This window comes from Heterocephalus glaber, unplaced genomic scaffold (genome assembly GCF_053883595.1).
Source record: "Heterocephalus glaber isolate CG9 unplaced genomic scaffold, H.glaber_assembly_v1.0 deba00000331, whole genome shotgun sequence".
NCBI lineage: Eukaryota > Metazoa > Chordata > Mammalia > Rodentia > Bathyergidae > Heterocephalus > Heterocephalus glaber.
Window position 1 is genome coordinate 58,903,210 of NW_028258142.1, and position 13,772 is coordinate 58,916,981.

At 40.8% G+C, this 13,772-nt stretch overlaps 1 protein-coding gene across 1 annotated transcript in view; it reads right to left on the reverse strand.

Annotated features, from left to right (window-relative positions):
* Yes1 (YES proto-oncogene 1, Src family tyrosine kinase) overlaps positions 1-13,526 on the reverse strand; it is a 75,791-nt gene extending 62,265 nt beyond the window's left edge. The window contains exon 1 of the mRNA XM_004853180.4: positions 13,394-13,526. The gene's annotated coding sequence lies outside the window, so the exon portion shown is untranslated. The remainder of the gene's footprint in view (positions 1-13,393) is intronic.
* Positions 13,527-13,772: the final 246 nt, after the last annotated feature.

Sequence of the window (13,772 nt, forward strand, 5' to 3'; positions counted from 1 at the left end):
TATAAATAAGGAGAGAAAGAGGGCTGGGGATTTAGCTCAATGGTGCCTTGCTTGCCTGGCAAGCCCAAGGTCCTGAGTTCGATTTCTGGTACCAAAAAAAAAAAAAAAAAGGGAGGGAGAGGAGGGGAATGGGAAAAAAAGCATGATGTATCATGTACAGGTACAGATGCTCTATGATGAATGTTATCATTATGTATTTCTAAAATGTACCAGTAGAACTTTGTTTAAAAAGCCAGTTGGACTGTCTCTGGTATACCCTCTCACTATGTGATCCTCTGGGCTATTTCAGGACTCAGAGTGCCCACTAGCAACCCCTTCTACCTTGGACCTCCCAGCCTCCAAAACAGTAAGCTGAATAAACCTTTATTCCTTAATTACCCAGTCTGTGGTTATTAGTTACCCCAACAGAAAACAGATTAAGATGCTAGGTAATCTAATAATAGGGAATGGTAGCACTCATTTGTAATGCTAGCACTTGGGAGCCTAAGGCAGAAGGATCACCAAAAGTTCAAGATCCAACCGGGCTACATGGTGAATTTAAGGTCAGCCTGAAGATGTTGTCTCAAAACAAAACAACCAAACAGTCTAGGAATTCACAGGACGTAGACATTTCAAAATCTTTCCATAAAATAGAAATAGAATCCTTCCATATTACATGTCTACAGCTAAGGCTCAGATCAACTTTCACATCAAGGCTTAATAACAAACACTAAAGTCTTACTTAAAAATTCTTTAAACTATTCTGAAAATACTAACCAATGCAATTAGACAAGAGAATAAAATAAGATGAACTAATATTGAAAATGAACTGGAATGATAATCATTATAATCATTTCTACACAATAGGATTATTTAAACAGAAAATTAGGAGAATTAACTGGAAGACAATCAGACACAAAAGACTTCTGTTTTGTTTTTGTGGTACTGGGGACTGTACCCAGGGCCTTCACACTGAGTTACATCCCTATTCCCTCCCCCTTTTTTTTGTTTTGTATTCTGAGACAGGGTCTTGCTAAATCACTAAATTGGCCAGCTGGGCTCAAACTTGCAATCCTCCTGCCTCAGCCTCCCACAGTACTGGGATTACAGGAATAAGCCACCACATCTGGCTAGACACAAGAGATTTCTATACAGAAGTCACAAAAATGTGCAAACAAGTAAGTAGCTTTTTTATATTTCAAAACCAAGCAGTTGTAAAATGTAATTTTAAAATGAACCATTCAAAACCACACATACCTATTAAAAGAAACTAATACGCCCTGGATAAGAGACTGATTCTGAAGCTAGAGCAAGGTAATACAAGATGAGCCCAAATATGTAAAACACACAAGACACTGTGAGTGTCTAATTAAAAGTACACAAGAACTGGTTAAAGAGGCTCTCACTATCACCAGGCACTGTGGTATACTCCTGTAATCCCAGCACTCAAGACGCTGAGGCAGGAAGATTGATGTGAGTTTGAGGCCAGCCTGCGCTGCCTAGTGAGTTCAAGGCCAGGATGAACTACATAGCAAGACCCTGTCTCACAAAATTAAAAAAACAAAAACACCTCACTATTCAGGTTTAATTGCAGTGTTGGCACCTTGCAATAAATAAGTGGGTTCTGGGTTGCAGTGTGGCGCTCAATCTCTGAAAGGTTCGACATCATTGGTCTAGAGCATACATTTTAAAATCTAGAATAATTTTCCCTTATGAGCCCCATCTCCAAAACTTCTTTCTAGAACTTGTATTATATCACTAGCTTCTTTTTCCATTGGTCCTAATTAAGTTTAAAACAGCAAATATCTTTACAGATTTCTTTCCTATCTAAAATACAAAATTAAACTGACCAAACGCTCTGCTTTAAAAAACAAATTTCCATGGGGCTGGGAATTCAGGTCAGTGGTGCTGTGCAAAGTTCTGAGTTCAATCCGTGGTACCAGAAGAAAAAAAGGGGGAAGACGGTGGAGTGGTGAGTAGCTGAGAAAGAGCCTCTCCAAGATTGGTGCCCCAACACTGGAATATAGCCATGTGAGGTGCAGAAGGAGGGAAGTGGGTCCCCAGGACCCAGAAGGATCTGAAGTAAGAACTGAGGTCCACAGGGAGAGTGAAGAGAGACCTCAACAAAGAGGGAGGTAGCAAGCTGTGCTTTCTCCCAGAGCCCAGACTCACAGCATGGTAACAGTGGGTCAAATCTGCAGATACACGGTGACTACTGGCAACCCTAGAGGCCTCCACGGAAAAAAACACAAGTGGAACAGACAGGAAACGGCAGTGGCTGGTGAGTTACTCGGTTTCAGACATCATCCAAGAGAAGATGATTGGCTGGTACCCATCTTGGAGAGCTGGGAACTCAGAACAGCTAAGGCTGACTCCATCTAGTGACTCCTGGTGTCTCTGTGAGGATTTGGAGTATAAGTCAGCAGAAGGTCAAGGAGCAGAGTTCTAGTTTGCAGGGAGCCCAGTTCCAGCCACCAGGAGGCACATGGACTGCTGCTGCAGGCTCAACAAATGGAGTTCCGGCCTCATAACTAGGAACTTGCCTGAACCTTAGGGGAACTAATGGTGCAGGCTGGCTGGGATTATCCAGTACCCCACCATAAAGCTACTGCTGGCTTGCATTAATCAATTCAACTCTGGACTCTGCCCACGCTGTCTACCAGTGAAAGGAGAGATACGCCTTTAATTGGACCTTTTTCCTTTTCTTTTTTTTCTCTTTTCTAGTTCTTATTTTTTCTTGATTGTTTGAACATGGTTTCTAGTTTTTGTTGTTGTTGTTCTCTTTTTATTTCTTCCTCTTTCCCTATCTTCTTCACTAGTTTCCCAAAGTTTGTAAAATCTTCCTTTGTCTTCCAGCCTTGCTTCTAATCTCTTCCTCTTCTTCTATTTCTCTATTTTTTCCCCCTAATTCCTTTTAAATCTTCTCCCCTAAGGGTAAAATCGTCATATTAAGGGTTTATTTACTCCATACAATTTTCTGGTTCGTTTTTAGATTTCTGTATATTATATAACCACAAATCTAGTTCCTATGGTTAAAGATGGCAAATTACTAGTTACCACAGTCTGTCATTTTCTAGGCTGTATTTGATGCTATTGTTATTGCTGATTGTACTACATTAGCCAAGGTGACATGACTGAGCTAATCAGTTATTCTTCCTGGTATGCCTAAGGGTCATAAAAATGTACAAACAATAGGGCAGCTGGGCCAAGTAGGCAGAGACTTCTCATCCCCAATAAACTGAAGATGTAGGATCTTGCAACAGATGCAAAACCCAAAAGCCAGCTACACCAGAAAACATCTCATTTCTTAAAGGTTCGGAATACTGGCAAGAAAGCAACTTGCCATAAGCAATGTACAAGCATCAACCCAGGAATTAAATTAAAAAAAAAAAATAGAACAAACAAACTTCCGGGCCGGGGATTTAGCTCAGTGGTTCCACTACCTGCTGCACAAGCACAAGGACCCGAGTTCGATCTCCTGTACCAAAAAAGCAAACAAACTTTCAGAAGGTCCCAAGATATGTGAAATCTTCCATCATAACTAATTTGTTTCTACACCAATATCAAAGCCTGAATTAAAAGTTTCAGGCAGGCATGCTGGCACACACTTAAAACCCCAGCAATCTGAGAGGCTGAGGCAAAAGAATTCTAAGTTCTAGTCCAGCCAGGGTAACTTAGCATGTTAACGAGATTGTCTCAAATTTAAAAATAAATAGGGCTGGAAACGCAGCTCAGTGTAAAGGCCTTGGGCTTAATTCCCATATCACAAAAATAAGTGAACAAACAAATCAAAATACTTAGTCCATACCTTTCAAATCAACACTCTTAACTATGTTTAGACAATCAGTGTATTTTCATAGAGAGGTCTAACGTTAATTACTGGGTTACTTCCTGTCCTCTCCTGTGGCAAAGCTGGCTACCTGTCCACCAAAAATTCACTGTCCCCTCCTGCAGTCAAGTTGTAAATGGTAGTAGTCAGGTGCCCTACTAGAAACTACTTTTTCTGGCTCTCTTTACAACCAGATATATCCATATGACTTGTTTATATGAATGTAATGTAAGAAGAATTGATGTGCGCCCGAGTTTTTAAGAATGTCTGCTAGACATACATTTACAGAACAAGATACAGTACTATAAAAAATAAATGGATAACTATCCTGAAGAATATTTAAGTATTATTCTTTAAAATTTAGTAAGTCACTGCAAAATCAAACCTCAGCTTCTCCATCAGACTCAACTAGAATGCTTATTTGAATGTATCCTGAGTATTAATGCCACTAATTCAGCACTAAGTGTGCTACTCCGAGGAGTCTTGAGTAAGAAATATCAGTGGCTACTGTATGAATTTAGTTAGGTGCTATCAGCTGAAATGTCCCAGGCAGGCAGACACTGCCAGGTGACTGCTGCTACATTCAAAAATATTTTCTAAGGTCAATGTCCAAGATGCTTGGATAATTTCATCATCCAAAACAAAGATCTCTCTCTAGCCTCCTGCAGCTTACATTCTACTGCCAGGAATCCCAGTCATTCAGAGTTGGCACAATAACAACAGTATAAATCCTATCTGCCAATGTTATATACAGGCTAAGCACGGGCAATGATGTACTGCTGGGGAGATGATGAACCGCTGGAGTGATGTATGAAGAAGTTCTACTGTAGATGTGCTCTGGGGGACAATGATGTTAACAAAGTCTAGCTGGTATCCCCACTAGGAAACAATGCTCTGGCTTATTAGAGGACAAAGGGTACATTCTAAATAGAGATAACTAAAGAAATAAGTGGAAGTCAAAGAAGAAAAGGCTTCAAAGGTGGTGAAGGAAATCATTTGTCAATTCAAGAACTTGATAGCGTGGCAAATCAGTAAGTAGCAAAATATTCATTTGCAGCTGTAGATGCGTTCTCAAACGGTGAAAATTTATGTAACAATAAGATTTATAGAACAACCCAGTATAACAGACAGCAAGAAGTAAATGAACAAACTGGGCATGGTGGTGCATACCTGTAATCCCAGCACTCGGAGGCTGAGGCTGGAGAATTGTCCCAAGTTTGGGGCCAGCCTGCACTACACAGTGAGTCCAAGGCCAGCCTGAATTACATAGCAAGACCTCGTCTCAACAAAATACAAAACAACAACAAAAAACTAAAGGAATGAACCAGTGTGGAAGAATCCTATCACTTCCTCCAAATGCAGCCTTGAACAGTTGGTGAGTCTGCCCTAGGGCAAATCATTATCCTGCTGACAGGGCCTCTTTCTGAAGCAGGTGTCTGAAATTTGACAGAAAACCATTAGGTAATGAGACTGTCCATCTATTTCTACTAACTCACATAGGAATAAATGATGTAATTAGTACAGAAACCATTTGATCCAGTTTTTGAGTCAGAAGACAGATTTGAGTAGAGATTATATAGACATACATAAAATAAATATACTGTATATATTTACACATGAGGGACTGGCTTTATACATACAGACAAAACAGACTACAAATCTAAACCTGAGGCTAGCTAGCTAATAAACCCATCTTTTGCATGGTTCATTATCCTTTTAGTGAACTGAACGTTGTCTGAGACAGAAAAACCTTGATTGAGAAGACATGCTAACAACTGTTAATCTCTGCTAATCTGGTCTAAATATTATTTTATAAAAACATTAAAATGTTTTGGATATAGCTTATTTTTCATTATAAACCCAAACTTACAAAAGAGTACCATTTGCTCAAGCTTAATGTAATAATCATTTTTCTCTGCTAGTGACTAAAATTAATATCTGACCTTAATATCTGGCTTCTATTATAAAACATGCACCACAAAGCTACTTCCATTAAAAAAAGATGAATGAAAAAAAAATTCTATCCCCAATTCAAAAGTAAATTTAATGGAGAAGTAAAAATGTAAGAAATCCTCCTTCCAATATTGTTTCTTATTCCTAAGGGACAGACTTCTAGGTTCAAATTACATATATTTTTTGATCCTCGGTTCCTTCATCTGTAAAAAAATACCTATCTCCTTCACACTTTTTCTGTGTACTTTAGAAACATACTTTAAGCATTTAAATTAAACTGATAATCTATGTGAAAGTACCACTTCGCACCACCCCTGTCATAAACAGGCTTAGTTCCTAACCCAATGCCTATGAAGAATGAGTAGTTGGTAAATAGAAAAAGATGATGAAAGGAAAGTTATAAACTCCATATTATGCCACTCCTCCTTTTCCCAGGCCCTTTTTATACTATTCTGGTTTAATTCCCAATCTTTCACACTGTCCTATAATATTAGATTAAGAGGCACGTGTCACTGGGCCTAGCAAGCTGATGAGGTAACCAGGGAAGCTTCCACACTTCAAGTTAGCTCAGCAGCAAGGCCTCCCTGGGAGAGTTCTAGCATTCTAATATGGAACTCATCAGAGTGATTTTTAAACAGTGAGAGGGGCTAAAAGGTGGAGAAGGGGAGTAACTGGCAAGACTACAGGCCAGTGGTAGGGAACCTATGGCACACTTGTTGTTATTACTTTTTTTTTTTGCACAGTTTCTCCACTCACTATATAGCCCAAGCTGCCCTTAAACTCACAGGGATCCTCTTCCTCCACCTTCCTAGTGCTGGGTTACAGGCGTGTGCTACCATGCCCAGCCTTGTTATTTGTTTTTGTTTTTAAGACAAAAGATGTTAATGTATGAGTTGATTTTTCTAAACTATAACTTCAGTATAAATTCAGGTTTAATTGCAAGGTTGGCACTTTGCCATAAATGAGTTTTGGGTTGCAATTTGGGCAGAATGCTCTAATAGGTTCACCATTGCTGATATAGGCACATTCACCTCATAATTACAGCATCTGTAGGATTTCTAGGATGTGTTTGTTCAAAGAGTACAGACTTAAAAATTTTCTTTTCCGGGCAAATAATTTTTCATTTTCAAAGAACTGATTAACAAACTTTGGGAATATAATCTACTTATAATTTTAGTTTCTTTCTTTTTTTGGAAAATCTATTTTGCAAACCTTCAAATCCAAACCCTTTTCAAATGCCCATGCTTGCTGTGTTTTAAATATTAACTACATGTGATAAAAGAACATACTCAGAACCAACAGTCTACACTTTTGTCAATTTAAAAAAAAGTGCATTTTCCTGATACAATGTGGCAAAGTTGTCATCCAAATAATAATCATGATTACCTGATAACTGATATCACAACTACAGTATATGCTTCAAGAAGATAATTAAGGCATTACTTTTCTAGTACTATTGTAACAAATAGTAATTTTTTAAAAGCCTTGTATTTAGTTGTGTCTTCAGATAATAAAACTCCTATAAAAGTGTTGGGGAAGCTGTACTTCTGATCATAAACATCTGTAAAGAACTAACGTCTAGAAATCAAGTCTTCCTGCCTAGAGAACTGAATCAGTTTATTGAAGGTTAAATCTGTCTGGTACAAAGGGACTTTAGGAGTGTCAGAGATATCATAAACTTAATGCTACCCAAAACCAAAAGCAATGTAATGGATGATCACACTAAGAAGCTCTACCAATTTAGAAAATCTGTAACACCCTCATTATCATCGCCAACTCTAACCAATTGTGAATTCCTAGAGAGCAACAGTCATGCTGCAATCACTTTTTTTTTTTTTGTACCGGGGATAGAACTAGGGTCCTTGCACTTGTGCAGCAGGCGGCGAAACCACTGAGATAAATCCCCGGCCTGCAATCACTTTTATAATATTAAAATTAACGGGTCTGGGGATTTAGCTCAGTGGTTTTGACGCCTGCCTCGAAAGCGCAAGGTCCTGAGTTCCATCCTCGTACCTAAAAAAAAAAAAAAAATTAGCATTGTTTTCTGGGTTAACATGATTAAAAAATACTCAACGAAGGGAATAACTGTATTTTACTTGAGAAAGTTCAATGCCAAGTTCATGGGTCTGTTTTTTTAATATAATCATTACTTAACTGTTATCTAATTTTAATACAAACTCTACACTACAATATTTTCTTAAAATTTTATCTTTATCAAAAAAAACCTTCAACTGTAGCAAAAGCACACATTATTTAAGGCTGAAAGGCTGTTAAAAGCCATCTGACCCAACTACCACTAGCTTCAAGTGGCCTAGGAAGTTTACTAAATTCAGCAAGGATACGTAGCTTGTCAATGTTAGAAGTAAAATAAAAATCCATATTGTCTTCTTTCTACTTCTTTCCTTATTACACAAGTTTCCTTTTCTGTTCCTTTCAACATACCCAATTGTTATTATTTCTAAAGCATCCTTATATGTAAAAGACTAATTACATTAGAAAAAAACTTAGAAATCAATAAACTTGCCAAAAAACAGTATCAATTACACACAAATCACCAACTTTCTTCACCTTACCTCATCTTCTACTTAATGCTTAGAAACAAAGCTGTACGAAAAATCAGAGAAGAGCTGGGTGTGGCAGCACACAGCCTTAATCCTAGCACTTGGGGAGCCTGAAGCAGGAGGATCACCACAAATTTGAGGCCAGTCTGAACCACACAGTGAGTTCAAGACCAGTCTGAATGACATGAGACCTTTCTCAAAAATAAAATAAATGTTGTTAAATTCAGAGAAGCAACCATCCTCCACAGTCAGCTGAAGGAAACCTGGAATGTACACACTGCTGGGAATAGAGGCTGGGAACTCAGTCCTCTCCTCCCCGAACTTCCTGTCCCTGCCCCAACCCAGTAACCCACCACAGGCACTGGACCCTCTGAGCTGTGCATTCTTCTACACACTTTACAGCAAGAAGTGAGAACTTCCCTTTCTTTTTGCCCTAGGTGGATACAAACCTAAGTTACAATTTTGACTATCATTATTAACATGATAGAATACCAAATGTATTTCAGAAAAATCTCAGCTTTAAAAAAATAAGTTGGACTTTCTATATTCGCTAAAATAGAAAACATTTCTTTAAATTAATTTTTGCTAAAGACTAATGTAAGTTCAACTATAAAGAGTTTCTATTCTGTTAGAAATAACAAAATGAGAGCCAGGGATTTAGCTCAGTGGTGCCACCGCCTGCCTCGAAAGCGCAAGGTCCTGAGTTCGATCCTTGGTGCCAGAAAAAAACAAAACTGTTGTGTGTCAAAAGAGCAGTAGTTCCAAAGTCATATACTCAGAATCACATCTCTATATACAATTCAAAATTTATTCAGTCTTTACTGGTCTAGGGGCTAGTCTCAAGCATTAATATAAAAATTTCCTTGCTACGGTGAACACTATACTACCAAGGGTAATATTCACTCATGGAAAGAACCAATTACAACACAAGGAGAAGTGCGCTTTGTCACAGAGGTTCTGTGGAAGTATAAGGAAGAGGTTATCACACCAGTGTCTTGCAAAGTATGTGGCCCATGACAATGCATACTTGATCATGTTCTAGTGAATGGTCTGCCTGTACCTCTTCCTCCCCTTGGACTACACAAGTCCAGGGCTCCCTAACCCCCATCCCAAATTAGCCAAGCCCTGAACGACCAGTAGAGCCAAGATTAGCAAAGGGAATTGTCTCTAGATTTTCAGTAGATGGCAATGCTACTGTATTATTTACTTGGTGTATTTACAAACTGAAGCAAAATTTGCCTGTGGCATCTTCCAGCCTGAGGCTGCCATATATATAGCTGGCACTTTGTATTTATTGATGTTTACCTTATAAAACACCAGGAATAAGGAAAGAAAATAGGAGAAAGAACCTACAGTTCCTACTTGTAAACTTCAGTCAGCATCAGGGATATACCATGGGTAGCTAGTTCTAGAAATAACCCCTCTGGAGGGCTTTCCAGCTCCTGGAAGAAGGGAGTCCAAAGAAACGGCCCTTTCAGCAATCCTGCCACTCTCCAAATAGTAAGGGTTATTCTAAGAATCCTAGTTTAAAGCAGAACCAAGTATGTATATGGTATGTGAATGGTATGCTTCAAGGGACCTTCCGTCTCCTGGCTTACTGTGGATTCCAACAGGAAACTGAAGGTCACAACTACCCAGGGTTAGGAAGCCGGAGAGGAGTTGAGGCGCTGAAGGCTGTAATTCAGCCCAACTGTACCTCCTCAGCACATTATGCTACACTCTACAATTACGGGATTCTCCATGTTTCTTGGAGTGGGCTTCAAGATCTTAAAAGCAAAGCCAGTCCACGCCAGGATATTCTGCCACCAAGTCTGCCAGTTCTAAGACAACAGTAGTGCTGCTGCAGCCAATGATTCCTTGGCATCCAGACATGTTAAAATGATTCTGGCAGCAGCACCAGCTCTTCTCTTTCACCCTCTGCTGTTACTATAGCTCCTTTTGCTAAATCTGCCTCTGAGTTTAGACAGGAGCTGGATGGTTTATAATCACTCAGCAGCTGCAGCTGAGCAATACTCCGCCTAATTGTGGCACTGGAGCAGCTGAGAGGAAGAGAAAATACACACCCTACCATAGCCATATGCATTGTACATACCTACTGCCCCCCACACTACCAATGAAATACCGTACTAGCATACTTTAACAGATGATTTCCTTTACAGAAAACCAGCCACTGTTCATGAGAAGATTAGTATTTGTATTATAAACCTGTTTAAATGTGAACTGAAGGTGACCTAAGCCATGTAAGGGTTCTGAACAATGACTCACTAAACTTCCTGTAAATATTCACACTACAAAGCCAGAATCACAAACATCACCTTTCTAACATGACAAAGTTCCTGTGATGTAAGATTTTGGCACAGATGTGATCTCTTCTTCAACTCTATGTTACAACAATGCAAAGCAACATCCATTAAACAGCGAGCCACTGCCTAAAGCAAGTAAAGGCAATGATTTTCCACATCTCTGCAACCCCAATACCACATTGTCATTTGCTTTTTTCTGAAACAAAACCGTATTTTTCTTTCAGGGTGTTACAGATCTGCAAAAAAACTTATTTTACCTGAGAATTTCATGACATCCTTAAGAATATCAAAACTAAGGCTGAAATTACTGATCTAAAGTTTTCTAAACTGAAATAGAATAGATTTAAATTTGATGCCATAAAGTTTTGAGTTTTGTCATGTTACTTAATTTTCTGAAAGATGGGGTAGTTGCTGACAGGACAGTACTTACTCATTCAATTAACATTTTGATTACCTAATGTTAGTCACACTATTTAAAATTAGTAAAACCTAGTGTCTTCCCTCAAAATAGTAAAGTAATTAACATACTAAAGAGAGAACTTTATCATAAATATTTTTTTCAAAATGCTCTGATTGTTCATTGTTCATTTAGAAGTCAGCATGTAGTATTTTCAAGGCTTTTCTACACACTCTCGGGTCTACGGACATTACTGATTCTAGTCCGGTTTGCAAAGGAGTGCCCAGTTCCAGTCTGTCATCAAATGTGAAGTTCTTAACACAGGTATCTAACAGACTACATTACACACAGACTTTTTAAAGAAAAGTTTTATGTAAAATAAAATAGATATATAAAAGTAGCTGAAACAAATATGTTTTAGTGACTTATACTACAACCACTACCAGGTTAAAACAATTTTGTACTGCTTCAGAAGGCAAATCCCAGGCACAGCCTCTTCCCTCCCCCAAGATCTTTACTTTCATTGAAATCAGTTCTTCACAGGTTTTTTTAAAAAAATATGGTTTTATCACCCAAGCATTCCTAGCCTTTCATACGATGCTAGTAAAACTAATAAATTATGTCCACACTGAACTGACTCACTAGACTGAGAACTAAATATATTTGTAAGGAAAAATTACTCATAGTAATAAACTACTGCTTAAAATAATGCGAATGTGAAATTTTAATAAACATGTCTTACACCAGGGGTTGGAATATTTCATTTATACTGGGTCACTGCTATCTTTTTAGCATATTTATTCTTTTACAACTACAAACAATGGAAGTTTATTTGCATAGACATTGATTTTTCAGCTTAAGAATTTCTTGAACTAAAAAAAAATATATATGACCATGTATTAATACCATACTCTGACCATAAGACAAATTCCACCTATCCCTGGAAGATAGGTCAAAGCTGTAATTTCACTTTCGGCTGAACAGAAAGGAGTCAATTTTGTGGTTTATGAAGTCAGCAAAAACTGCAAAACTAAAGCTATTATAACATTATGGTGGTTATAGCAGAGCACATATTTTAAGGGTCCTTTTATCTTTTATCCCGAAAAAGTGGATATGAACAGTCTTGTACTTACATTTAGATTATTGTACTTACATTTAGATTATTTTTTTTTCAAATTAAGTATTCCATAATCTGCCAAATACCATTCAAATTCTTTATTGAGGTTTAGGCAGTGTCCAAAAATTAAGATACAATTAAATGTCAACATGGCAGGGGTCTCATACATTTGTGAGGAAACAATGGCCTTGGTGAGACACTTTCTTACAGTATTATATGTGATGCAGCAAAGATCCATGGCTTCTAACCCGACACACTTTTATTACCCGTCCCTCAAAATGCTTCCTGCCCACTGTACCGCAAACACCACGCTAGTGAAGATAGTGAAAATAGCGCCCACTTTGCCTTCAATGCATAGGCACCCGTACACATTTAATAGTATTTGCCCTGGCACGTAATTTAACCTTAGAAACTTAGCCGAATGGCTTATCACATTCAGAATCACCAAGGTTCTTCTGGTGCGGCAATCCTACGGTCACAATGCACCAACACAGGGACGACCGTGTCACACAGAAGCGAAATCGCCGCTACGAAAACACCAGTTGGACAAGGACACGCGCCAAACGGCACGGATGTAAAGCTGCGATTCAATGAGACTTCCTATTTACTTTAATAGCATACCACCGTCCCATGCCTGCTTAAACTCGCTATGCAGAAAACAATTCAAGCAAATCCGGACTACAGAGATACAAACTAAAGCAGTCTCACCGTACCAGTCATGATTTTCCAAGAGCTTCCTAAAACAACTCTGCCCCGTGCCTAACACAGCCAAAGCTGGAAGCAATTATCAGGAAGAAAAACACACTTGGGAACAAGATTTTCTTTAACCCGGGTGGACGGGGACCCGAGGCCGACGGCAGGCGCCGGGTCACTGGACTGTCCGAGAGGACGCGACGCGTGTTTCCCAGCCCCCAGCCCAAAACAAAGGAAAACTTTAAACACGTTGCGGTTTTCAATCACACCCAGGGCGGCCGCGGGTTCGCAAGCCCCCAGCCCCGGCCGCTCCCCCAGCACAGCTGCGGCCGGCGGCACGCACGCGGGCAGCCCCCGGACCCCGGCCGCTCCCGGACTTGCGCGGACCGCGGCGGGCCGGGGGCGCGCAGGTAGCGCAGGCGGCAGCCACGCCCGTGGGAGCCGGGCCGGGGGAGGGGAAAGTTTCTCCGCAACTTCCCGACGCCCGACGGGATCGCGGGCGCCTCCGGGCGCGGCGGGCGCCGGGGCCTAGCGCTGCGCGGGCCGGGGTCCGGTCCTTACCTGCGCTCCGGCCACGCTCGCCCGAGTCGCAGCGGCCGCGGCTCCGGCTGACGGGAGGCGGTGGCGGGCTGAAGTGACGCCCGCGGGGCCCGTTCGCTCCTCCACCTCTGGAGCGGGCGGGCGGCTGCGACGACGGCCGGCCGGCCGGGACGCGTTCCTCGAGGAGGCGGGAGTTCCCGGCCCCCACCCCTCGCCTCCGCTCCAGCCCGCTCTCCCCGCCCCCTCCGGGCCCGCCTCTCCGCTGGGCGCCCGCGGGCGGGGGCTGCGCTACCTGCGCGCGTCCCCGCTCACCGGAACTCGCGCGGCCCCTGCGCCTTCCGGCGTCGGGGCTGCCCGGGGCCGCCCTGCCTCTGCGGCTCGGGTTCGGCCCGAGTCCAGG